Source organism: Anomaloglossus baeobatrachus, chromosome 5, assembly GCF_048569485.1.
Source record: "Anomaloglossus baeobatrachus isolate aAnoBae1 chromosome 5, aAnoBae1.hap1, whole genome shotgun sequence".
Lineage (NCBI taxonomy): Eukaryota > Metazoa > Chordata > Amphibia > Anura > Aromobatidae > Anomaloglossus > Anomaloglossus baeobatrachus.
The window spans coordinates 282,581,271-282,608,519 of record NC_134357.1 but is presented as its reverse complement, the minus strand read 5'-3'; positions in this window follow the sequence as shown (position 1 = coordinate 282,608,519).

Genomic DNA, 27,249 nt, shown 5'->3' with positions numbered 1-27,249 from the left:
AGGCTCCATGATTATTGATTGTGCATGACATTGCAGCTAGAATCAATTTAACCTACAAAAATGGCACAATTATGGGATTTTATGGCAATTTAGTATTAGATTAATATTGTATTTTACTGTCGATTGTTATTTTGGACAATGATAAACTATTACACCGATTTCTACATTTTGAAATGTTTTCTGAAAGGAAAACACCATCAAATCAGGAAATATATTGACAAATATGTGAATCAAGAGCCCTGTAAATCAGAAAATCATGATTACTCTTTATACACGGGGAAATAGCAGGCGCCAATTAACAGGCAGGTTGCAATCAGGCAACAGATTTGATAAGCAACATCTTGATTAGGCTAAAGGCCATCATCGCAGGAAATATCTGCACAGGAGGATTTCTCTAGAAAGTAAGTGGTTTCAATAAGCAGTAAAGCTAGCTGGAGATGGTAATATAAATCTTCTAAGCATAGAAGAGACAGAATATTATCACTGCTGTAAATATATTCTGTAAACTGGGGAAGTGTTAGATGGAAAATGGTTGTCTGAGAAAGAACCGGTATGAGGATCTTCACATAAACTAGACGTCTTCTAGAGCTCCATTATGGACAAGAATGTAAGCCAGTCAGCTTTATATGTGATCATCCAGTATGTTGAGTAATAAATGCTGTTCTTACTGTTAAGTATACATAGATCTCATACTAGGCTTTTGTTTTCTTTTTGTTTTATTCTCTTTCTTGGCCATTAATGTCTGGAGGTGCAGATATCTAGGAAAACACACCATAGTCCTAAAGGTATGTTACATATATTAAAAATGTAATTGTCTGGGTTTTGGAACCACTCATGATCCTGCTGCTTAAAGGGATTGTCCACTACTTGGGCAACCCTTGATTGAAAGCAACAGTCCCCATGTAACATAAAATCAACATATACTCAACAACTGGATGGGTGCCATTTCAGAAATGTTGGCATTGTATCTGCCTGCGCTTGCATAACATAATGTCATACACACGTAGTTTCACGGTGCCAATTCAGTATGTGAGTATATGGTGTTTTGATTTCATATGGACTATTTTTGCATTTAAGAAGGAGCTGTTAAATTAGTGGACAATCTTTTTAACCCCTTCCAAGCATCATCTGTACATGTGCAGCAGAGCCATCAAGGCATTTCAGCAAACTGCCATACATTTATGGTGCAATTATTTTGCCAACTCAAGAGCTGAACGGCATCATCAGCAACAAGTATGAGCAGTATATCAAAACTAATATTCTGCTGCAATGGCTGTGATTGGTACTAGCACCAATTACTGCATGTAACCCCTTAAATTCTGCTGTGTATGACTAGTTTGGCATCTAGATGATTGTCTGAAGGAGGGGGCTACCTATTTTGCATGAAATGCTTCCTGTGATAGCGATTGTGAAATGTTGATGGTTGCCTTGGCAACCTTAGACTAAGTAATGTGGTCCTGTTGGTCTCTAAAGCTGACAGGTCAACTAAAGTGGACTATTAGACAACTAGAAGGTGGCCCGATTCTAACGCATCGAGTATTCTAGAATTTATTGTGTAGTTAATGTATGATTTTTGTTATATATATAGATGTTGTTGTGTGTAGCTGCTAGTGTTTGTGTAGGGCGCTGTAAATGTTCTGGGTAATGTCTGGGTGTGGGGGTGTGTGAGAGCGGTGTTGTATGTGTGCTGCGTTGTGTGTGTTGCGTTGTTTGTGGAGCGCTGTGTGTCTGCAGTGTTGTCTGTGTGTGGTGCTGTGTGTGTTGCACTGTTTGTGTGGGTGTGGAGTGCGTGTGTGTGTTTTGGGGGAGGTATGTTTTGTGCAGTGTGTGTGTTGCGCGGTATGTGTGTATATTTGTGTATGCCGCGGTGTTTGTGTGTTGGGTGTTGTGTGTGTGCGGCGTTGTCTGTGTGTGGGTGTCTGAAGGGCGGTGTGTGTGGTTCCCAGTGTGTGTGTGGTGTGTTGTGCAGTGCGCGTGTGGCGCTGTAAGTGTGTTTTGGGGGGAGGTGTGCACGCCCATTGTGCTCCATCCCCCATGCTGCGCACCCCCCATCGTGCTCCATCCCCATGCTGTGCACCCCCCATCGTGCTCCATCCTCCATGCTGCGCACCCCCCATCGTGCTCCATCCCCCATGCTGCGCACTCCCATCGTGCTCCATCCCCCATGCTGCGCACTCCCATCGTGCTCCATCCCCCATGCTGCGCACTCCCCATCGTTCTCCATCCCCCATGCTGCGCACCCCCCATCGTGCTCCATCCCCCATGCTGCGCACCCCCCATCGTGCTCCATCCCCCATGTTGCGCACCTCCCATCGTGCTCCATCCCCCATGCTGCACACCCCCCATCGTACTCCATCCCCCATGCTGCGCACTCCCCATCGTGCTCCACAGTCACACATCAGACAGTATACACGCACACATCTGATCGCACACACTCACACCCCACTTCTCCCTGTGCCCTCTGGTGGGCGGTCCCAGCAGCTGTGCTGTATGCCATGCTCCTCCGCCTTCTGCCGACACTCACAGATCCGATCGCATACACTCACACATTAGAACACACGCACACATCCGATCGTATACACGCACACATCCGATCGCATACACGCACACATCCGATCGCATACACGCACACATCCGATCGCATACATGCACACATCTGATCGCATACACGCACACATCTGATCGCATACACGCACACACACACTGACGATATCGCACATACGCGCTCACACACTCACAACATCCGGAGATATCACATGCTTCCGGCCATGTGATCCTCCGTCAGGTCCTGGAAGGTCATTGCACGCAGAGTATCGCCGCCAAGAAGTAAGCGATATCACTGGATGTTGTGAGTATGTGGATGCGATCTGATGTGTGTGTGAGAGTGAGTGAGTGTGATCTGATGTGTGTGTGTCTGTTCTTATGTGTGTGTGTGTGTGTGTTCCGCCGCTGCAGGACCTTTATGCGCTCACCTGCTCCCGGTCGGCGTCTGGTGACTGCGGGGTCTTCTTTCTTCTCTCTTCTGGGGGTGCCCGCTGCCTTTAATGAAGTGCCTTGCAGTGTCTTTAACTCTTTCACCGCTGCATGACACTTCATTATTGACCGCAGCGTATGCCGGCTCCCTGCACATGTGTACCGGAAGCCGGTGTTCTCTGGTAACCATGATACACATCGGGTAACTTAGAGAAGTGCTTCCTATAGTTACGCGATGTGTATCATGGTTACCAGCGTACACCGGCTCCGTCACGATCCCAGCATCGCAAGGTTATGTCCGCCAGGGGCGGGGCCGAGTGTGCCAACGTGTGGCGGGGGAGAGCGGGCGAGGCGTCAGCGTATGCCGGCTCCCTGCACATGTGTACCGGGAGCCGGTGTTCACTGGTAAACCATGATACACATCAGGTAACTAAGGGAAGCGCTTCCTATAGTTACGCGATGTGTATCATGGTTACCAGGGTACACCGGCTCCATCACGATCCCAGCATCGCAAGGTTATGTCCGCCGGGGGCAGGGCCGAGCGTGCCAACATGTGGCGGGGGCGAGCGGGCGAGGCATCAGCATATGCCGGCTCCCTGCACATGTGTACCGGGAGCCGGTGTACGCTGGAGTGGGCGATGTGTGCGGAGGGCAGGGGCGAGCGGCTAATCCATGCGGGGGGCGGGGCCAGGACGAGGCGAGCGGCGAATCCGTGGGGGGGCGGGGCCAGGCCGAGTCCAGCAGCCAATCCGACAGTTGTCACTCTAACGACACGGTGACACAATTTTGGAGCAAGACAGACAGACAGACAGACAGAATAAGGCAATTATATATATAGATAACATTGACAGGTTTAGTAGTCAGAAAGAAGAAATTTGAAGTCCCAAACTGGGCCTAAGTAAAAAATTAAAACAAAGTTCAATGAAATTTGTAAAGATATAAAAGAAATAAAATAAAAAAGGTAGAAAAATGTGTTGCCACTGTGTTTTTGTTTTTGCACCAATAAAAGTAAACAAAAAGTATGCATAATTGATATCACCATGTTTTGAATGACTCAATCTGTACAACTCTCTCATTATTGGACGCCATTAAAAGATAAATAGAATACAATCTTAAAATATAGCTTTTCATCATTCTGAGAGACACAAATTTGCAATACTGATCAAAAAGCCATATATAAAATAAAAAGTAATCACAAGAAATGTCATCTTGTCCCACAAAAAAAGACAGAAGTTGTACAGCTCAGTCGGCAAAGAAGTTACAGCTATTAGATTATGATAATGCAAAATCAAATTACTTGTTGCAAAAAAAATAGCTTTTAGTAACTAAAAAGTAGCATAAAATATAAAAAATACTTATACAAATGCTTTATCACTGTGTTCGTATGTATTTAAAATCCTTATATAGTGCAAAACCTCAAGCTATCTCGCAAAAAAACCTAAAAATTATACATAGCTCATTGGCGTAAAAATACACAAAGTTAATTCAGCTTAAATAAAAAAGTAAAACAAAGTTTAATAAAATTGAAAATAATTTTAAAAGGTCGGAAAATGTTTTGCCAATAATTTTATATGCAACAAGAAAAGAGCAAACAATTAATTCATTGATGTCTTCATTGACTACATCTATTCAACTGTCCCATTATTTCACCCGTTTAGTGAACACCATAAAAAATAAATACAAAACATTCATACAGTATAGCTGTATCAGCATTTTTAACATCTTACTGAAATTGGACGCATTGGGTACAACCTGGCTATCTGGGCCTTAATGACCACGGATGCAACAGGTACGTTCTATCTTCCGGCGCTGTACCACCGCAAACGCTGCTGGGTCTATAGCTCATATTGTAGCCATGACCTGACTCTCACTGCCAGGAGCCATGCCTGCATCACTCCAAACAGTTTAACTCCCTAAATGCTGCAATCAATCGTTATTGCAGCATTCAGGTGACAGGGAGAGGATCGAGCTCCTCTCCCAAGGCATTGGGTCCCTATAAAGTGATCACAGGAACCCAATCGCTACCATGGCAAGCCTGGGTCTTCACCATGATGAATCTGGATCTCCCTGCTATGGAGAGCCTAACACACCATGCCAGATGCATGGTGTGAGGAAAACTGTCAGCGCTGCGAGTGCAACACGGACATATAATCCACTGCAATGATCTTGCATTGCAGTAGATTACATCAGTGATCAGAAGGATAAAAAGTAATGTCCCGTAAAGGGATTAAGTAAAACAAAATTTAAAAAAAATAAAAGAATATAAAAAAAATCTTAAAATAACACCCCCAAAATATTCCAATAAATTTGTTTATTTATGAAAAAAAGTTCACATATTTGGTATTGCTGAGTCCATAACAACCCAAGCTATAAAATTTGTCACACCACACCTCCCTGACGAAGGGTACGGCCAAAACACATGTTGGTGTGGCTCAGCAGTAGTCTTATGGTGACCGGTATCCCATTGCAGGATTTGTGGATCTATGATTTTGTGATGCCTGTATTTTATGCCATGTAAGTTATATGATAGCAGATTTCTGGCTCTGTTTGAGTTAATTGTGGGTTTTAACCCTCTATGTAATCTTTTGAGATACATATAATTCTTCTATAGGAATATATTTTTTATACCCAGATTGGGGTCAAATATTCTTTGGTAGTATATTGTGGTTCATATTGTACCTTCATCACTCACAATTATTATTAATTTTGTTATCTGCTTACAAGTACCTTGCTGAGCTTTGTGGTGCTTCATTGGTACTTTTTCATTACTCTTTTCCTTGCATTTTACGATTTTAAAATATTTTCTATTTAATAAAATTCTTTATAATTGCAAATTAATTTGTGTCCTTATGGTTATATTCTTTTTCAGTTATTGCCTCACTATAGTAAATGGATCCATCAGGAATTTCATCTGAATAGCGTATCTCAACATGTAGATGGAAAACCCAATGTAAGCACTCAGCATAGAGCACATGATAAACGTGACCTGATCCAAAATGTTCCCTACAAAAATTCCCAACTCAAGTTCAACTCAAACCACAAAAACACAAGTCCACACTCAGGTCCATCATCTGTTAATGGAAATATAGGGGGCTTCCACGTTACTGGTAGTAAAAAGGCTCTGGAATAATACCATGGCTCCCCCCCAAAAAATGAATCTATCAAAATCTGCTCTTCAAAGTTCAAATGCCCCCTCCCTTCTGAGCCCCACAATTTGCTTAAACCAAAGTTAGCATCCTCATGTTGGCATTGGTTGTAGTAAGGTGAGCCCGCTTAATTTATAGGGTGCAGGTCTCCCGAAGCATAAGCTGCGCAGAATATACGGGCACTACAATGTACTGGGCATGACATGGGGTTATTTGCAATATTTAATTCTGCAACATTCACTGCATTTGACATCATGGATGTTTTTCAGAGACTAAATCGTCAATGCACCTCAGGGGCTTTGCCAATGTGACATGGCACCCGCAAACATTCCAACTAAATCTAAACTCAAATATGGTACTCCTTACTTTATTCACTTTGCACTGTACCTCAAAAGTAATTTTTCACCACATATGAGGTACTGGCATACTCAGGAGAAATTGCACAACAAATTGTATGGTCCATTATCTCCTGTAACCCTATTAAATATGAAAAATGTGTGGTTAAAGCAACATTTTTGGGGTTGAAAATTTATCTTTTCATTTTCACTGCTAAATGTTTAAAATTCCATGAAGCACATGGGGGTTTAAGATGCTGGTGAAACATCTAGATAAATTCCTTGAAAGGTTTAGTTTCCAAAATGGGGTCACTTGTTCTGCATCCCCACTGTTTAGGCACCTAGGGGCTCTGGCAATATGACATGGCACCCATAAATTATTACAACTAAATCCGAACTCAAATATGGCGCTTATTCCTTTCTTCACATTAGACTGTGCCTCAAAAGTAGCTTTCAACCACATATGGGGTATTAGCATACCTAGGAGAGATCACACAATAAATTGTATGGTCTATTTTCTCTTGTTACCTTTTTGAAATGTAATAACATTTTTAATTATAGCAACATTTTTGTGAATAAGAAAAAAAAATTAATTTTCACATCTCAACATTATAAAATTCTGTGAAGTACCTGCGGGTAAAGGTGCTCATAAAACATTTAGATACATTTCTTGAGGAGTCTAGTTTCCAAAATGGGTCACTTGTTGGGAGCACCACTGCTTAGGCACCTCAGGGGGTTTCCAAAGGTGACATGGCATCCGCTGATGATTCCAGCTAATTTTGCATTCAAAAATTCAAATGACACGCCTTCCCTTCCTAGCTCTGCCATGCCCAAACAAAAGATTTCCACCTCATGTATGGTGTTGGCATGCTCAGAAGACATTGCACAACAAATTGTATGATGCATTATCTCCTGTCACCCTTGTGAAAATGAAAGATTTGAGGTTAAAGCAACATTATTGTGGTAAAAATTATTTTTTGTTTTTCATTTTCACGGCTCAAAGTTGCAAAATTCTGTGAAGCACCTCGGGGTTCAAGGTGCTCAGCAAACATCTACATAAATGCATTAGAAGTGTCTAGTTTTCAAAATGGGGTCACTTGTGGGGGAGCTCTACTGTTTAGATACCTCAGGGGCTCTTGAAATGCGACATGACATTCGCTAATGATTCCAGATAATTAGATACTATTCAATGGAGTTTAAACTAAGTCCTAATTTGGAGTCTCTGCGCATGCTCTGACATGTGACCACTGATTGATTTGCCAGTTGTGTTATACTTCATTTACTCGCACAAACACAATGCCTATCCATCTATACATGCCATGCTTTATATGTAATTTAAACTATGTCCCAATTCGGAGTCTGTGCGCATGCTCAAAGACATCACCACCGATTGTCCTGCCAGCGGCATTAGGGGGTAATGTGCAGGCGCGGTCTCCTTGACAGCATCCAACGCTTTCTCACCGCGGCCCGCTGAGCAGGACTTCCGTGATTATGGCCGATGTAGATGACGCCTGCACCGTAATATGACTCATTCTCTTGTTTGGCATATCAGGTAATTAACTTGCAGAGAGTTAATTGGCCATGGGTCGGATAAATACTGTCCTCCACCAACATGCGCTCCCTGAGAAGGTTTCTGCGAAACGTACATTGGAGTGAAGGGGGTGGACGGAACTTGTCTTATTATTTGTGTAAGTAGTATACTTTAGTTCTTACTATATATCAATGGATCACTTCTAGTCGATCAGTTTACATAGGTTGTTTTCAATTTGTTTGCTCTGCATTCTTATCTTCCTGCTTTCTGAGCTCCCCCTGCAGGGTATTCATTAAATATCCTTGGAATTATTGTATACTTGCAAGTAATCTCACTTAGAGCTCCCCCTGTTGGGCAATGCACATATTACCGCACAGTATTCATATATAATATTAGAAGTCTTTGACATCCTCCTACTTATTAAATTATTAATCCATACCCAGTACTTTTGTATAACTTCTATTTAAGTGATGTTTTCTTAAATTTTAGTGATATTTTTGTTAAGCAATCATGTGAGCCTATATATGCATGTGATCCATAATTGTTAATTGTATGTTTGAATTCAGTTCATCCCCTATATGTTGTGGTACAATCTCTACATTATACTATATGAATTGTTTTTTATCCTTTTTCAATAAAATTGTACTTTTAGGACTTAAACTATAGTATTTTGTTGTTTATCATTATTTGTAAGCCAAATTCAGGAATGGGACAATCAGAGGAAAAGTATATTAGAAACACGTGCACCACTTCTGCACTTGCCCACTCCTGGTTTTGCCTTTCAAATACTGATGTAAAATATTGACCAAATAATGTGTGAATGTGGCCTCACGCAGGGAATAGGAATGATAACTGCTGCTCAAAGTGTGGTGCAGTTCTCGCAATACTTCTGCTATTGCATGACACTCATCTGTGATATTTGCTGCTCCCAATATTGCTGTATATTTTATTGGTGTAAAAAACTAATAACATGTAAACATGCATAGTTAAACATCAATTTTGGTATATGCTGTGTGACTAAAGCATAAGTTGATTTTCTGCAACTGTCCTATGCAATTAATTAAATGTAATTTTGCTTGCTTTATCATTTTGTGACAATCAATACATTAATATATTTTAAAAAAATTGCAATAAAGAGCCTTATTGCCAAGTAAAATACTAACATCTAAACACCACAAACACCACTAGTTTAGCCTGGGAAACAAAGTGTAAGAGAGATATCACTGAGCTTTTGCAATTTGGAATTTCTGCACCCAGTAAGGCTTAATTTTAGGCTTCACTAAAAATTTAAACATCACATTACTAGTGATGGGCAAACCTGCAAATATCCGGAATTAGCAGGCCCAACCTGATATAAAAAAAAATTGGTTTGGGACCGGAAATATTTCTGGATATCTCGCTGGGTGCCGATCCTCATATAAGTGTAAGGAAACCCGAATAGTGAGCTTTAAAATGATGGTAGAAAGGGCTAAGGGGATTAGAGCAGGAGCGTTATACTTACTAAGTCTCCCAAATGGTGGTGACACTATTTACGGGGCCGCTCATTACTCTCATACATATTCACTGCTTCCCCTGCCCACCAGCAGTCCAGGTGTCATTGATTGGTTGCAGTCAGACAGCGCCCCCACCCTGTGTGACAGCATGTGTGACTGCTTGGAATCATACACGGTGTCTGTCTCTGTAGTGGATAATAAATAAATAAATACATTGGTATTGGGATCCCACATATTGTGATTCCTAGCACAGATAAAAAATACAGCTACTGGCTGAAAGGAAAGAAAGGGAAGAAAAAAATAAATAAATTAAAAAATCGATGCGCGGTACCCCACCATTTTGATACCCAGCCAAGATAAAGCTGACAACTGGGGGCTGCTATTCTCAGGCTGGGGAGACTGATGGTTATTGGCTCCCCTCAACCATAAAAATAGCTGCATGCAGGTGCCCAGAATTGTCACATCCATCATATGTGACAATCCTGGCACTTTACCCGGCTCATCCCGATTGCCCTGGTGTGGTGGTAATCAGGGTATCTGTTTATCTGTGGTCGCAGATGGAGGTTCTCACAGTGCCCCACCTGTGACTGCAGGTAAATTGACCTCAGGTGATCTCATTGAACTCAGTGACCTCACCTCAGGTAAACTGAGTTCACAGACGTGCCTCTCCTGGCAGAAAACAATGGTTTTTTGCCAAGAGATAAAGATTGGGTGTTGTAATGTATACACCATATTTCTGAATCAAATGTGCATCTTCTGACAAAAAAATGCATCAAAACACAATGCAGTTTTGATCCGGAATTGATGCGATTTTTGCCTGGAGATGTAGATTTGGTGCAGGAACATATAAATATAAATTTCTGCACCAAATTTGCAAGTCTTGTAAAAAAAATTGCTGTGTGCTTTTTTGCCAGGGGAGGCAAATTTGAAATATCTGCACTAGATTTCTGCACTGAAATTGCATCTCCTGGCAGGAAACTGTGCCGAAATAGCATCAAAACTGTTTTTTTCAAAATTTTTTTTTTTTTTTGTATGTGTGTGCACACTACATCAGATCACTCTGATTTTACCCCTTGTGCGAGCTGTTAAAACACTGCATGCAGCTTTCACAGGGCTGAGCATCAATCATACCCAAGCACAGCGGTGCTCGCTTGAGTGGTTTGAACTCATAACTTACTCGAACTTCGAACTCAAACTTAGTTTTCTTTTAGAAGTTGGTTTCTGAATACGAACCTCGAACCTCAGGTTCGCTCATCTCTAATTGCAAGGCATTGTGTAGAAAGCGGCAGATCATGTAATGCAATGTTTATGTGTGTAACATGTCACCAAGCATTTTAGGTGATTCACCTGAAATAAATAGCATACTATTCACATTTACAGTGGGTACGGAAAGTATTCAGGCCTCTTTAAATCTTTTTTTCTCAATAATGTACCCTAAACAAGAAAAACTGAAATATCACATGTAGAGATGAGCGAACCGGTCGCGGTTCGGCTCGAGGTCGGTTCGCCGAACGGGGGTCCCGTTCGAGTTCGGTTCGTCGAACGTTCGACAAACCGAACTCGAGCCAATAGGCTATAATGGGAGGCAATCACAAACACATAAAAATGCATAATAAATGTACACAAACAGTTAATAAACATTACCATAACACTTACCGGTCCCCGCGATCCCTTCTGCACTCTGTCTCCTGCCGCTATTCCATCCGATGATCGCTGAATCCTCCCGGTGACCATCACTGCCAGCAGAGAAGCAGGACCTATCGTGACGTCAAAATGGCCATGTGACCAGTCACGTGGCTATTATCTCATTGGCTACAGACTGGTCACATGACTATGACACGTCATGTAGGACCTGCGAGTGCATCTCTCCGGTACACGGTGCACATATGTGTATCGCCGTGTACCGGCGACATGCTCTAGCACACGGTCGACTCCCCGTTCCGTTAGGGACCGGCTGACACAGCCGGTCATTAACGGAGATCACCGTTGCCATAGCAACGCAGTTAGCGGTGACGTCACCGCTAACCGCAGCTCCGAGAGCACCGTTGCTATGGTAACGCGTCTGTCAGCGTTACCGCTGTTACCGCTGACAGCCAGCACTGATCACTCACTGAGTGAAGGCTGCACGCTGCTTCCCGATTGTAGTGAGGATTGTAGTGAGGATGAGGTTCCCCAGCCCCAAGTGATGAGCTGGTGAACCTCATCCTCACTACAATCGTCACTACTACTACACTAGTGAGGATTGTACTGAGGATGAGGTTCCCCAGCCCCTAGTGATGAGCTGGTGAACCTCATCCTCACTACAATCGTCACTACTACTACACTAGTGAGGATTGTAGTGAGGATTGTAGTGAGGATTGTAGTGAGGATGAGGTTCCCCAGCCCCAAGTGATGAGCTGGTGAACCTCATCCTCACTACAATCGTCACTACTACTACACTAGTGAGGATTGTAGTGAGGATGAGGTTCCCCAGCCCCAAGTGATGGGCTGGTGAACCTCATCCTCACTACAATCGTCACTACTACTACACTAGAAAGAAAGAAGACAGAAGAGCAGGATCGTGGGGGGCTGACAGGGGGTAATAAAGATGGAGTCTCTAATGTGTCTGTGTATTTATTTCTATTAAAGTATTTTTTCTCTGTGTGGTGTTTTTTTTTAACCCTTTATTGGAGATTCTTAATGGCCGGGTCAAACGTGCCTGACATTAATAATCTCTGGCTTAATACTGGCTAGTAAAACAATGCCAGTATTAACTCATGATTACCCAACAAGCCACCCGGCTCCAGGGCTGTTGGAAGAGTTGGATACAGCGCCAGATGATGGCGCTTCTATAAGAGCGCCATTTTCTGGGACGGCTGCGGACTGAAATCCGCAGCAGAGGCGCCCAGAAACCTCGGGCTAACCTGTGCTGCGGATTCCAATCCCCAGCTGCCTAGTTGTACCCGGCTGGACACAAAAATGGGGCGAAGCCCACGTCATTTGTTTTTTAATTATTTCATGAAATAAGTGAAATAATTAAAAAAAAATGGGCTTCCCTATATTTTTGGTTCCCAGCCGGGTACAAATAGGCAACTGGGGGTTGGAGGCAGCCCGTGGCTGCCTGCTGTACCTGGCTAGCATACAAAAATATGGCGAAGCCCACATCATTTTTTTGGTGGGCAAAAAACTTCTGCATACAGTCCTGGATGGAGTATGCTGAGCCTTGTAGTTCTGCAGCTGCTGTCTGCTCTTCTCCATACAGACAGACAGCAGCTGCAGAACTACAAGGCTCAGCATACTCCATCCAGGACTGTATGCAGAAGTTTTTTGCCCCCTGAAAAAATTATGTGGGCTTCGCCATATTTTTGTATGCTAGCCAGGTACAGCAGGCAGGTACGGCTGCCCCCAACCCCCAGTTGCCTATTTGTACCCGGCTGGGAACCAAAAATAAAGGGAAGCCCCTTTTTTATTATTTCATGAATTTCATGAAATAATTAGAAAACAAATGACGTAGGCTTCGCCCCATTTTTGTGTCCAGCCAGGTACAACTAGGCAGCTGGGGATTGGAATCCGCAGCACAGGTTGGCCTGAGCTTTCTGGGCCCCACTGCTGCGAATTGCAGTCTGCAGCTGCCTCAGAAAATGGCATTTTCATAGAAGCGCCATCTTCTGGCGCTGTATCCAACTCTTCCAGCACCTGCCTGCTATACCTGGCTAGCATACAAAAATATGGCGAAGCTCACGTCCTTTTTTTATAGTTTTTTGGCAAAAAAAATAAAAAATGCTTCCCTGGATTTTCCATTGCCAGTGAAGGTAACACCAAGCAGTGGGAGTTAGCAGCCAGTAGCTGCTTGGATTACCCTTAGCTAGCAATACAAAAAATGCAGCGGGAGCCCATATATATTTTTTTTAATTATTTATTTAAATAACTAAAAATAAAATGGGCTTCCCTGTATTTTGATTGCTGGACATCACAGTGCTGTAAAAATAAATGTTTAAAAAAATGACGTAGCGCTCCACGGTATTTTTGATTCTCAGCGCAGATAAAGCAGACAGCTATGGGTTGCCACCCCCATCTGCCTGCCGTTACCTTGGTTGGCAATCAAAATACAGGGAAGCCCATTAATTTTTTCTATTTAAAAAAAAGTTAAAAAAAAAAATGACGTTGGGTCCCCCCATTTTTGATAGCCAGCTAGGGTAAATCAGACGGCTGTAGCCTGAAAACCACAGCTGGCAGCTTTACCGTGGTTGGGGATCCAATGTGGAGGTCCCCTCAGGCTCTTTTTTATAATTATTTCATAAATATTAATAATTACACAATAAAAGTAGGGTCCCCCCCAAATTGGATCACCAGCCAAGGTAAAGCGGACAGCTGTGGTCTGGTATTCTCAGGGTGGGAAGGTCCATAGTTATTGGGCCTTCACAGCCTAAAAATAGCAGGCCGCAGGCACCCCAGACGTGGCGCATCCACTAGATGCGCCAATCCTGGCGCTTCACCCCAGCTCATCCCGTGCCCTGGTGCAGTGGCAAACGGGGTAATAAATCGGGTTGATACTAGCTGTAAAGTCACCTGAGATCAAGCCCAGCAGTTTGTGATGTCATGGCGTCTATTAGATACCCAACATCATAAACTGTCAGTACTAGAAAAAAAAATCGACACAAGAAATTTATTTGAAAAAACAGTCCCCAAAACATTTCCTCTTTCACCAATTTATTGTAAGAAAAAAAATAAAGGGGTCCCACGACAACTCTGGACCGTCTAGAATATGGGGGGGAACACTCAGGGAACGTATCCCCCATTTTCTAGGAGTGCGGACCCTTCATGTGAGGAGTGTGGGTGCAATGAATCTGCACTCACTCTCCCCGGGTCCACAGCAGCAGAGTCCATGTCGTAATGGTTGCTACCAAAGCTGCAATGCCCTTCTCATGAGGTAAGGGCATGCCTAATCAGGAGAACTACTGTAGAGGAAGCTCTGCTCACTGGTATATCGGTGCTCAGAGGTAATAATAGATAAAATTAGTGAGTAACCTCGGCACTCTAAATCTCCCAGACTAAGTCAGTAAGTCACAATGGATAGTAATGCAAAATCACTCTTTATTGGTCCGTATTAAGAAAAAAATTTTTTTCATAAGCATATATGTTTTTGTCCAAAACAAGTTACAAATGACGTTTCGGCCTGAGCCTTCGTCAGATTGGACTTATCTGCATGTAATCATGAAAAATGACAATAATCAGTATCACATAAGAGTGAGAGAACAATAACATAAACTCGAACAATGTAGAGGTACAATTGGGATGCAGCAAAAAAATTGCAACACAGCAAGAAATGAAACACATGATACAAATGTCATAATACAGTACAAGGACAATATAGTAATGACAAATATGGGGTCAGAGTAGGCTTAGACAGCTCTGGTACGAAAGAGATGTCAATCATAAAGTAACATGTGCAGTAGGTGTAGAGCTACACTATGCATGGCAGAGCTAATGGGTAGATCGACCATAGAAAAAGAACGGAGAAAAAGTGGAGAAAAAGTGGAGAAAAAAAATTGAGAAAAAGTGGAGAAAAAGTGGAGAAAAAGTGGAGAAAAAGTGGAGAAAAAGTGGAGCACCCTTTGGTGCCTTTCATGTGGCACTAAGGGGTGCTTAGCTTTGTATTTAGCCAAAAAAATGAAAAAAAAAAATGACGTAGGGTTCCCCCTAGTTTTGTAGCCAGCTAGGGTAAAGCAGACGGCTGCAGCCTGCAGACCACAGCTGGCAACCTCACCTTGGCTGGTAATCCAAAACTGAGGGCACCCCACGCTGTTATTTTAAATTAAATAAATAATTAAAAAAAAAAAACACGTAGGGGTCCCCCAAAATTGGATCACCAGCCAAGGTAAAGCAGACAGCTGGGGCCTGATATTCTCAGACTAGGGAGGTCCATGGTTATTGGACTCTCCCCAGCCTAAAAATAGCAGGCCGCAGCCGCCCCAGAAGTGGCGCATCCATTAGATGCGCCAATCCTGGTGCTTCGCCCCAGCTCATCCCGCGCCCTGGTGCGGTGGCAAACGGGGTAATATATGGGGTTAATACCAGATGTGTAATGTCACCTGGCATCAAGCCCTGGGGTTGGTGAGGTCAGGCGTCTATCAGATACCCGACATCACCAACCCAGTCAGTAATAAAAAAAAATAGACGACAAACACATTTTTATTTGAAAAAACACTCCCCAAAACATTCCCTCTTTAACCAATTTATTAGAATGAAAAACAAATCCAGGTCTGGTGTAATCCAAGGGGTTGCCATGACGATCCACACTGTCCCAGTCAATGAAGAGCAGGATGTTCCCCATTGGCTGGGAGAGCAGTGCAGTGACCTGAGCTAACATCAATTGGTCAGCCCAGGTCACTGCAGGGCATGACAAGTGCTGCTGTCAGCGAGGTACATTACCTGCGCTGATCTCCAGCACACTGACAGCCCCTGTCACTGAGTTCAATGACCGCCGCCTTCACACCAAGTATCGCGAGAGACCCGTGACGTCTCCGCTAGTCAGTCTCGGGTCGGAAGCGAGAGAAGGTGATGTGACAAGCGGCGGCCATGGAGGACAGTGACAGCGCTGAGGTCGGGATGGCGGGACTTCATCACCGCAGGTAAGCCGAGCGGGACCATGTGTGTGTGTGTGTGTGTGTGTGTGTGTGTATGTATGTGTACATGCCGCGGGCAGGAGGGGGCGGAGCGAGCTGAGCGGGGAAGTGTGGGCTTCCTGCACGTAACTAGGATAAACATCGGGTTACTAACCAAAGCGCTTTGCTTGGATACCCGATGTTTATCTTGGTTACCAGCTTCTGGCAGGCTGCCAGGATTGCTCCCTGCACACTGTAGCTGTAAAAAGCCCTGCTTTTTGCTGCTAGAACCGTTCTCGAACGTATCTAGAACTATCGAGCTTTTGCAAAAAGCTCGAGTTCTAGTTCGATCTCGAACAGCCCCCAAAATCTCTCGAGCCCCGAACTGGAGAACCTCGAACCGCGAACCGCGCTCAACTCTAATCACATGGTCATAAGTATTCAGACCCTTTGCTCAGACACTCATATTTAAGTCACATGTTGTCCATTTCCTTGTGATCCTTCTTGAGATGGTTCTACTCCTTCACTGGAGTCCAGCTGTGTTTAATTAAACTGATAGGACTTGATTTAGAAAGGCACACACCTGTCTGTATAAGACCTCACAGGTAGTGATGGGCAAACCCCCGATGTTCATGTTCGGGAGACTCGACCGAACGTTTTGTAAAGTTCGAGCTCAGATTCTGAGATAACGCAAACTTGCATCCGAACACCGAGTCCGAACACCGAACTTGGACTTTACAGTTATAAGATGGGGAGGGGGGGGCTGTAAAACAAAGAATATCATTAATAATAAACATTGTCATTATATAGTACTTACAGGTCCTGCGACGCATCCAGCAGACTCTGTCTCCCGCCGCTTCTGCTTCCGAGTCCGATCATTGGTGTGCCCTACCTGTAAACACCGCTGGCGATAGGACCTTCCGCGACATCATAGCCTTGTGACCAGTCACGTGTGAATGTTGTATTATCTCATTGGCTACAGACTGCTCACATGACTATGACGTCATGCAAGGTTCTGTACTGTCAGTGGATAGGGATGGACGAACATGCTCGCCGATACTTGGTGCTTGCCCGAGCATCTCAGTACTCGGTATACTCGGCAAGTGCCGAGTAGAAGCAAGATGATCAGCCACATGTTCGGCTCCCCCTACCTGCATGTTGGCACTCTTTACAGAGTCAGCCCACATGCAGGGATTAGTTGCCACACACTGTAATGACACAGCCGGTGAATAGCGGTGCCGGGAATCATGTGATCGGAGATCACCGTTGCTATAGTAACCCGCTTGTTAGGTTACTATGGCAACAGTGGCAGCGGCGACGTCACCGTTTACCAACCCGCAGCCTGTGCTCACTCATTGATTGATTAGACAGCATAGGGAGAAGAAGCGTTCTTCCTCCCCCTGTGCTTTCTGGTATAGCAGAGCTAGATCAGTGACAGAAGACAGAAGAACACAATCATGGAGGGGTGAGAGGGAGTAATAAAGATGGAGTCCCTAAGTGTGTCTGTGTATTTATTTTTAATAAAGTATTTTTTCTCTGTGTGGTGTATTTTTTTTAACCCTTTGTTGGAGATTCTTAATGTTCGGGTCAAACTAGGCCTGACATTAAAGGGGGCTTTACACGCTACGATATTGCTAGCAATTTCTAGCAATATCGAGGGTGTAAGTACCCGCCCTCGTCGCCCATATGATATCGGGTGATTGCTGCCGCTGTGAACATTATCGCTATGGCAGCGTCACACGCACCTACCTGGTCGGCGGCGTCGCTGTGACTGCCAAACAATCCCTCCCTCAAGGGGGAGGGACGTTCGGCGTCACCGCAACGTCACCGCGATGTCACTAAGTGGCCGGCCAATCAAAGCGGAGGGGCGGAGATGAACGGGACATAACATCCCGCTCACCTTCTTCCTACCCCATTGCGGCCGGTGGCAGGTAAGGAGACATTCCTTGCTCCTGCGGTGTCACACATAGCGATGTGTGCTGCCGCATAAGCAATGAACAAGATGGATAAACAACCCTTACCGATTTTTGAGTTTGGGATGACCTCTCCATGGTGAACGATTTTCACCATTTTTAAGGTCGCTTAAGGTCGCTGGTAAGTGTCACACGCTGCGATATCGTTAATGACGCCGGATGTGCGTCACTAACAATATGACCCTGACGATAAAACATTAACGATATCGTAGTGTGTAAAGCCCCCTTAAGAATCTCAGGCTTTATACCAGCTTGTAAAACAAAGCTGGTATTAACTCCTTCTTACCCAGCTTGCCACCCGCTACCATGGCCGCTGGAAGAGTTGGCTACAGCGCCAGAAGATGACGTTCTTCTATGAAAGTGCCATTTTCTGGGGCAGCTGCGAACTGCAATATTCAGTGAGGGGGCCCAGAAATCCTGGGCCACCCTGCTCTGTGGATTCCAATCCCCAGCTGCCTGGGCTGCACACAAAAATTGAGTGATGCCCACATCATATTTTTTTTTTTTATTATTTAATGAAATTCATAAAATAATTAAAAAAGGGCTTCCCTATATTTTTGGTTCCCAGTCGGGAACAAATAAGGTAGCTTGGAGTTGAAGGCAGGCCGTACCTATCTGCTGTACATGGCTAGCAAAAAAAATAGGGCAGAGCCCACACATTTTTTTTTAATTATTTTTTCTAAATAACTAAAAAAATGAACTTCCCCGTATTTTGATCATCACTCAGGTAATGTCAGGTAGCTGGGGGCTGAGATTCTCCACAGCCGGCCCTGAAAATGGTGCATTGTTTCTTAGCACTATTTCTAGGCACGTTGCCCGGCTCATCCAGTGGCCCTTGTGCCGTGTAGCAGTTAATAAAAGGGTTAATACCAGCTTTGTATTCTCAGATGGTACTAAGCCCGAAATTCATGGTGTCATCTCAAATTAGACATGGCCAACATGAATTTTTAGGAAACAGTAAAAAAAACCAACACAAACAAAAAACTCCTTAGTCTGACATAATCCACAGGGACAGCAATATCAACTCTGCTTCATCACTGTGCACAGACACAGTCTATACAGAGTGAGAAGCAAAGAGACCCATGTCAGCTCTGCTATATCGCTCTGTACAGAGCGTGAAGCAGGCTGACAGTGAGAGGATGATAGAACTTGCGTCTCGCATTGCATCACCCCACTCTCAGGACAGGAGCGCCTCAGCTGTGAAAATAAAGGCAGCTCACCAGCTGCTGTTGGTAGATTGTGCGCTGTGATGCGATCACGGCGCAACAGGACCTTTGATGATGTGATATTCACGTGACCAGTCTGTAGCCAAGGAGGTAATACAACATTCACACCTGACTAAACACATGCTCATGAGGTCACAGAAGGGCCTTTAGTCATTGTGGTTAGAGGCAGGACACAGCAATGATCGGACAGATGCGGAAGCGGCTGGGACACAGAGTCTGCAGGACGCGTCATGGGACCTGTAAGTATGATCATAATGTTTTTTAATAATCTGCTTTTTTTACAGCCCCTGGACCCGAACTGTACCCGAACTGTAACACGAACTTCACAGGAAAGCTCGTGATCGGGATCGTGTGCATGAACACCATGTGTTCGGTACGGACCCCAAACTTTACAGTTCGGGTTTGCCCATCCCTACTCATAGCTCACAGTGCATGTCAGACCATATGAGAATAATGAGGTCAAAGGAACTGTCCAAGGAGCTCAGAAACAGAATTGTGGCAACGCACAGATCTGGCCAAGGTTACAAAATAATTTCTGCAGTACTCAAGGTTCCTAAGAGTATAGTAGCCACCATAAATCCTAAATGGAACAAGTTTGGGATCACCAGAACTGTTCTTAGACCTGGCCATCCAGCCAAACTGAGCAATCGTGGGAGAAGAGCCTTGGTGAGAAAGGTAAAGAAGAACCCCGAGATCACTGTGCCTGAGCTCCAAATTTGCAGTAGGGTGATGTGAGAAAGTTCCACAAAGTCAACTATCACTACAGCCCTCTGCCAGTTGGGCCTTTATGGCAGAGTGGCTCAATGGAAGCCTCTTTTCAGTGCAAGACATATGAAAGCTCACATAGAATTGGCAAAAAAACACATGAAGGACTCTCAGACTATGAGAAATAAGATTTTCTTGTCTGTTGAGATGAAGATATAACTTTTTGGTGACAATTCTAAGTGGTATGTGTAGACAAACCAGTCACTGCTCATCACCTGCTGATTACAATCCCAACAATGAAACATGGTTGTGGCAGAATTATGCTATGGGGTGTTTTTCAGCTGCAGGGACAGGACGACACGTTGCAATTAAAGGAAAGATGAATGTCGCTAAGTACAGAGATATCCTGGAAGAAGAAGAGAGGGGAAGGAGTGCACTACAGCAGCATATATGTAAAAAAAGGGTGCTGGAAATGCAATGGACCATAGATATCAGAAAAAACAAAGGAAAAAGACATTGCACATGACCGCACAACCTATGTAAAAGTCATAACACCTTTATTAATTTCAGTACACTTGTACATAATAAAAACAATTAAAATATAAACACACAACCAAGACCTGGGCACCCACCAATTATTATAATTAAAGTGAACAATCTCTTATATATATATATAACAAGAGTAAAAATTACCTAATTAGTATACATGAGGTACCGTATCAAGGGTTATATAATATATAAATATTCACATATGTCAACAATAACCGTACAGGTATCCTACGTTCTATACAATACAAAAAGGCTGATAAGCCCAAGCGTAGGAGAAAGCATGTATGCAAGAACCATGGATATTAATGATGTTACCAAAAGAAAATCTATCCAGGTGGTCTATATATCGGATGGAGCATAAGCAAAAATATGCCCAATCAAACCCAAGCAAGCATGAAATGTTAAGCTCAATCTCAGGCCAAGGAGATGGCCAAGAGCCCACCTGGGCTAACATACCCAGGAAGAATGAGGTTAGAGACCTGCAACAAGGACTGGTGAGAGCAAGGCAACCACAGAACGTGGAAATGAAAGGAGATCCCACGCGTATCGCCGCTGCTGCGGCTTCGTCAGGGAAAGAAGGAGTAAAGGTACACTGAAACTCAAGATATTTAAGGTAGGTGAAATAGTAATTAGTAAAGTCATCTGAATCATAACACTGGCGGGGTCCGGACCATGTGTGTGATGCAAGACGCGGGCGCACGCGTGGTAGACATAGACGGCAAGTCAAAAAGCTCAAAATAGTATCTATGCATTATGCCCGCAGGCGCATGCGCGGTAGGCGCAGAGGGTAAGTCAAAAGGCCCAAAATAGTATCTATGCGTTGTGCCCACAAGCTCATGCGCGGTGTGCATCGTCAATGCATATAGCAATACTAAACGGTGCCGGTATATGGTATTCAATAGCCCAGGCACATACTGTATGCATATATGCAAAAGAAAAGGAGGGGCACCGCAAACACAATCCAGAAGCGTGCTAAACCGGGGAGGAGTGAGGGGAAGGGGAAGGGGGGGAAATATATATATGTCACAATAGAACGTGGTGGACACATAATGTTCCTAGATGGCGGACGGAGGAGTGTGGAGACATTCAGTATCTAATGGTACCAATATATAGTTAGGCAAGATGTTAATATACGGCAAATCAAACCTGCTGTATTTGGGAAGGTGTTATAACCAAAAAATAATGCCACATAACAGAGCCATCAATGCACATAAAGTGGATGGCAATACATATGAACCCCAACCCTAGTAAGGGACCAACAAAAGATACATATACAGTCGTGACACTCCTGCAATAATGGTAAGTACGCAAGGATCCCTAGACAAGGAAAGAGGAAAATTGAAAAATAAAACATTTTATGAGACAAGTTGGTATATATATATAGTTCAATTAGAAGAACAAGATTTCAAACCATTAAATGTAAAAATGCACAGGGTCCATGGCCCTCATTATAAAAAGGTGGGTTAATCCATAAGACGATGCTGCAAAGAGGGCAGCAGAGGGAATACATAAGCGGACCAGGACTGTAACAATGCTTGAGAACCGTACAAGCCATAATATCCCATGAGAGTCTAATTTCATAGATGTATCAGGCGAAGACTCAACCTGGAAGGAGGATGATACATATGTTGGTACCATAGGCAACAGGGGAAAATGCATGTAAAATGAATATAGGCGAGAAGGAGGACCGTCCACTATGAAATCAGAAAAAGTCCAAAGGCCATTAAATCAAGCCATACCAGTTGTTCCATGAAGCTCCAAGATGTCCATGCTACCAGAGGAAGATGAGTCCTAAAGGACATCAAGAATCCAGCCTTAAAAAAATGTTCCAAGGAACTCCAAAATGTTCAAGTTGCCAGAAGAAAAACTGTATGGATATACAAAGAATCGTATGTAAGTAACGGCAACAAAAATTAGACATGGAGCATATACAGTTAGGTCCAGAAATATTTGGACAGTGACACAATTTTCGCGAGTTGGGCTCTGCATGCCACCACATTGGATTTGAAATGAAACCTCTACAACAGAATTCAAGTGCAGATTGTAACGTTTAATTTGAAGGTTTGAACAAAAATATCTGATAGAAATTGTAGGAATTGTACACATTTCTTTAAAAACACTCCACATTTTAGGAGGTCAAAAGTAATTGGACAAATAAACCAAACCCAAACAAAATATTTTTATTTTCAATATTTTGTTGCAAATCCTTTGGAGAAAATCACTGCCTTAAGTCTGGAACCCATGGACATCAACAAACGCTGGGTTTCCTCCTTCTTAATGCTTTGCCAGGCCTTTACAGCCGCAGCCTTCAGGTCTTGCTTGTTTGTGGGTCTTTCCGTCTTAAGTCTGGATTTGAGCAAGTGAAATGCATGCTCAATTGGGTTAAGATCTGGTGATTGACTTGGCCATTGCAGAATGTTCCACTTTTTTGCACTCATGAACTCCTGGGTAGCTTTGGCTGTATGCTTGGGGTCATTGTCCATCTGTACTATGAAGCGCCGTCCGATCACCTTTGCGGCATTTGGCTGAATCTGGGCTGAAAGTATATCCCGGTACACTTCAGAATTCATCCGGCTACTCTTGTCTGCTGTTATGTCATCAATAAACACAAGTGACCCAGTGCCATTGAAAGCCATGCATGCCCATGCCATCACGTTGCCTCCACCATGTTTTACAGAGGATGTGGTGTGCCTTGGATCATGTGCTGTTCCCTTTCTTCTACAAACTTTTTTATTCCCATCATTCTGGTACAGGTTGATCTTTGTCTCATCTGTCCATAGAATACTTTTCCAGAACTGAGCTGGCTTCATGAGGAGTTTTTCAGCAAATTTAACTGTGGCCTGTCTATTTTTGGAATTGATGAATGGTTTGCATCTAGATGTGAACCCTTTGTATTTACTTTCATGGAGTCTTCTCTTTACTGTTGACTTAGAAACAGATACACCTACTTCACTGAGAGTGTTCTGGACTTCAGTTGATGTTGTGAACGGGTTCTTCTTCACCAAAGAAAGCATGCGGTGATCATCCACCACTGTTGTCATCCGTGGACGCCCAGGCCTTTTTGAGTTCCCAAGCTCACCAGTCAATTCCTTTTTTCTCAGAATGTACCCGACTGTTGATTTTGCTACTCCAAGCATGTCTGCTATCTCTCTGATGGTTTTTTTCTTTTTTTTCAGCCTCAGGATGTTCTGCTTCACCTCAATTGAGAGTTCCTTAGACCGCATGTTGTCTGGTCACAGCAACAGCTTCCAAATGCAAAACCACACACCTGTAATCAACCCCAGACCTTTTAACTACTTCATTGATTACAGGTTAACGAGGGAGACGCCTTCAGAGTTAAATGCAGCCCTTAGAGTCCCTTGTCCAATTACTTTTGGTCCCTTGAAAAAGAGGAGGCTATGCATTACAGAGCTATGATTCCTAAACCCTTTCTCCGATTTGGATGTGAAAACTCTCATATTGCAGCTGGGAGTGTACACTTTCAGCCCATATTATATATATAATTGTATTTCTGAACATGTTTTTGTAAACAGCTAAAATAACAAAACTTGTGTCACTGTCCAAATATTTCTGGACCTAACTGTACATGCATACAACTAGAGCCATACTAACAAAGAAATCCCGTAAACAGAAGTTCTTCATTAAGGCCAGCAGGGGAGACAGAGTGCAGGTTAAAAATCCATTTGGATTCTTGTTGTAACAACCATTTGGAGCACGCGCCTCCTCTGCCATTGCCAATATACTTCTACAGACCAAAATCACGTATGTTTGCTGTGCTACTCCGATGGTGTGCCATAAAGTGAGTGGCAACTAGGCTTACCCTTCCTTACATCCGATGGTGCGAGATTAATAGTCGAAAAGTGTTTTTGGACCCTTTTGCAGAGTTCCTTTGTTGTCTGTCCCACATAAACAAGATCACAGGGGCATACTAGACAATAGATGACGTTCTTAGTTTTACAATTAATATAACTATTAAGGGCATGGTTCTTGGTATCTTGTAGGTTGTTGAAATAGTTAGGCGTTGGGTGCATGTGACTGCAGATGTTACAGTAACCGCAGGGAAATGACCCTCGCAAGACAGTACTACGATTGAGCCTGGTCAGGTGTCTCACAAAATGACTTCTTGTAATGAGATCTCTTAGGTTCGGGGCCCATCGTGCTGTAATCTGGGGATATTGGTATACTATGTCAGATGTTTGTGCATCCATAGCAAGCACTGCTCAGCGGTTCTGAAGTAAACTTCTTATTTTTCCCCACTGGTCATTAAAGGTAGTAATGAACCTCACCTCTCCGTCAGTATGCTTTGGAGTGGTCTTGATCGGGGAGGCTTGTGTCTCAGATGAGGACCATTGGTATGCCCTGAACAGCACTCTCCTGAGATACCCGCGAGCGTGGAACCTGTTGGTAAGCAATGTTGCCTGTTGGCGGAAGTCAGTTACGCCTAATGCGAAGATACTGACCTGTTGGTACCCCGTTCTTCACATGATGTGGATGGAAGCTATGAAATTCCAGAAGACTGTTGGTGGCCGTTTGTTTTCTGAACAAAGTCGTCGATAGATGGTCTCCCCTGTTCGAAATTAGTAAGTCCAAAAAAGGCACTGTAGTAGGCGAAACATGGTGGGTCAAAAAGATATTATAAGAATTCTCATTCAAAGATGTAATGAACTCATCGCATTCTTCTTTTGTGCCAAACCATATGAAGAAAATGTCCTCGATATAACGATACCAATGACAAACTTTGCTGCAAAAAATGTCCAAAGGAAAGACCTGTGTGGCTTCACACCAACCTAAAAAAAGGTTGGTGAAAGCCGGCGCACAGCCAACACCCATTGCGACGCCCGTAATTTGTCTGTAAAAATTCCTATCGAACAGGAAGTAATTATGCTTAAGCAGGAAGTCCAATAGGTCAATGAGGAAGGAATCATGCATGCGGTTGTGTGTTTATATTTTAATTGTTTTTATTATGTACAAGTGTACTGACATTAATAAAGGTGTTATGACTTTTACATAGGTTGTGTGGTCATGTGCAATGTCTTTTTCCTTTGTTTTTTCTGATATGCTGGAAGAAAACATCTCCCAGAGTGCTAAGGACCTCAGACTTGGCCAAAAGTTCACCTTCCAACAAGACAATGACCCTAAACACACAGCTAATAACAAATGAGTGGCTTCAGAACAATTCTGTGACCATTCTTGACTGGCCCAGCCAGAGTCCTGACCTAAACCCAATTGAGCATCTCTGGAGAGACCTTAAAATGTCTGTCCAAAACGTTCACCATCTAACCTGATGTAACTGGAGAAGATCTGCAAGGAAGAATGGCAGAGGATCCCCAAATCCAGGTGTGAAAAACTTATTGCATCATTCCCAAGTAGGTTCATGGCTGTACGAGCTCAAAAGGATGCTTCTTCTCAATGCTGGACAAAGGGTCTGAATACTTATGACCATGTAATATTTCAGTTTTTCTTGTTTAATAAATTTGCAAAAATTTCTACATTTCTCTTTTTTTCTGACAAGATGGGGTGCAGAGTGTACATTAATGGGAAAAAATGAACTTTTTTGAATTTACCAAATGGCTGCAATGAAACAAAGAGTGAAAAATTTAAAGGGGTCTGAATACTTTCCAAACCCATTGTATATTGCTTTTGGGGATATCTAAAAATTCAGAGAAAAATCACTTTGCTGAGATTCATTTTATCAAACGCTAGCTGTGAGCTCCACTTCACATCTGCATGTTACTGGTAGACAATATGAAATGTAAGTATGGTCTTATGAGTCTACCTTGTTGTAAGCAAAAATAGATAAACCTTACACAGAGAAATATGGCCTTAGAAGCATATTTCAATATTTTGATAACTTTTCAGTTGGTCGTAGGACTTTCTTCTCAGGGGTTTTCTTTCAACCATAGCTAATTTTAAAGTTCATTTTAATCAATAGATCTTGGAATAATAATACGATCCCCAATTCGGTGTGCTTTAAAAAATGTTCCTGTGCTGAGATAATCTTGTAGGCTGAAAACACACTTCCGCATAAAAAACGTACGTGTGACACGGTCCATTTTTCTGGTCCGTGTTCCGATTTTAATGGGTATTTCTCCGGTACATTTGTCATCCGTGTGATGGTGTATACTATCCGTGTGTGCGTGTAAAATGTCCGTGCGTGAGTGTAAAATGTCCGTGTATGTGTACGTGGAATGTCCGTGTGGAATGTCCGTGTGTGTGATGTAAAATGTCGTTGATAAATGTCGGCTGACAGCAGACAGAGTTGCGCGATGAGAATGAACTCAGGTGAACTTCACCCGACATCATTGTCATACCACGGCTCTGTCTGTGTCGCGTACTGATTAGCGGTAACCCGTGAAGGACTCACCGGTGACCGCTAATCCCCTGAGTGACTGAATTGAGCAGTGTGATTAGTGCTCCTGTCACTCAGGTTACCCATGGCTAGCTGGATCCTCCCCCCAAGACCGCAACTCACTTGTGACTTCATCGCTGTCACTCGGGCGACTTGCTGTCACAGGTGGAGGATCCAGTGGTGGCTGTGAGTAACCTGAGTGACAGCTCAGCTGATCACACTACTCAAGTCAGTTGCTGCGTGGAGGTGACAGGAGAGGCGGTGTTCTTCTGCAGCTCCTGTCACCTTCACGTAGCAGAGCTGGAAGCGACGCTGGACCTCCGTGGATTACGCCGGACATGGATGGGTATTTGGGGCATAATAAATTGGTGAACGAGGGTATTTG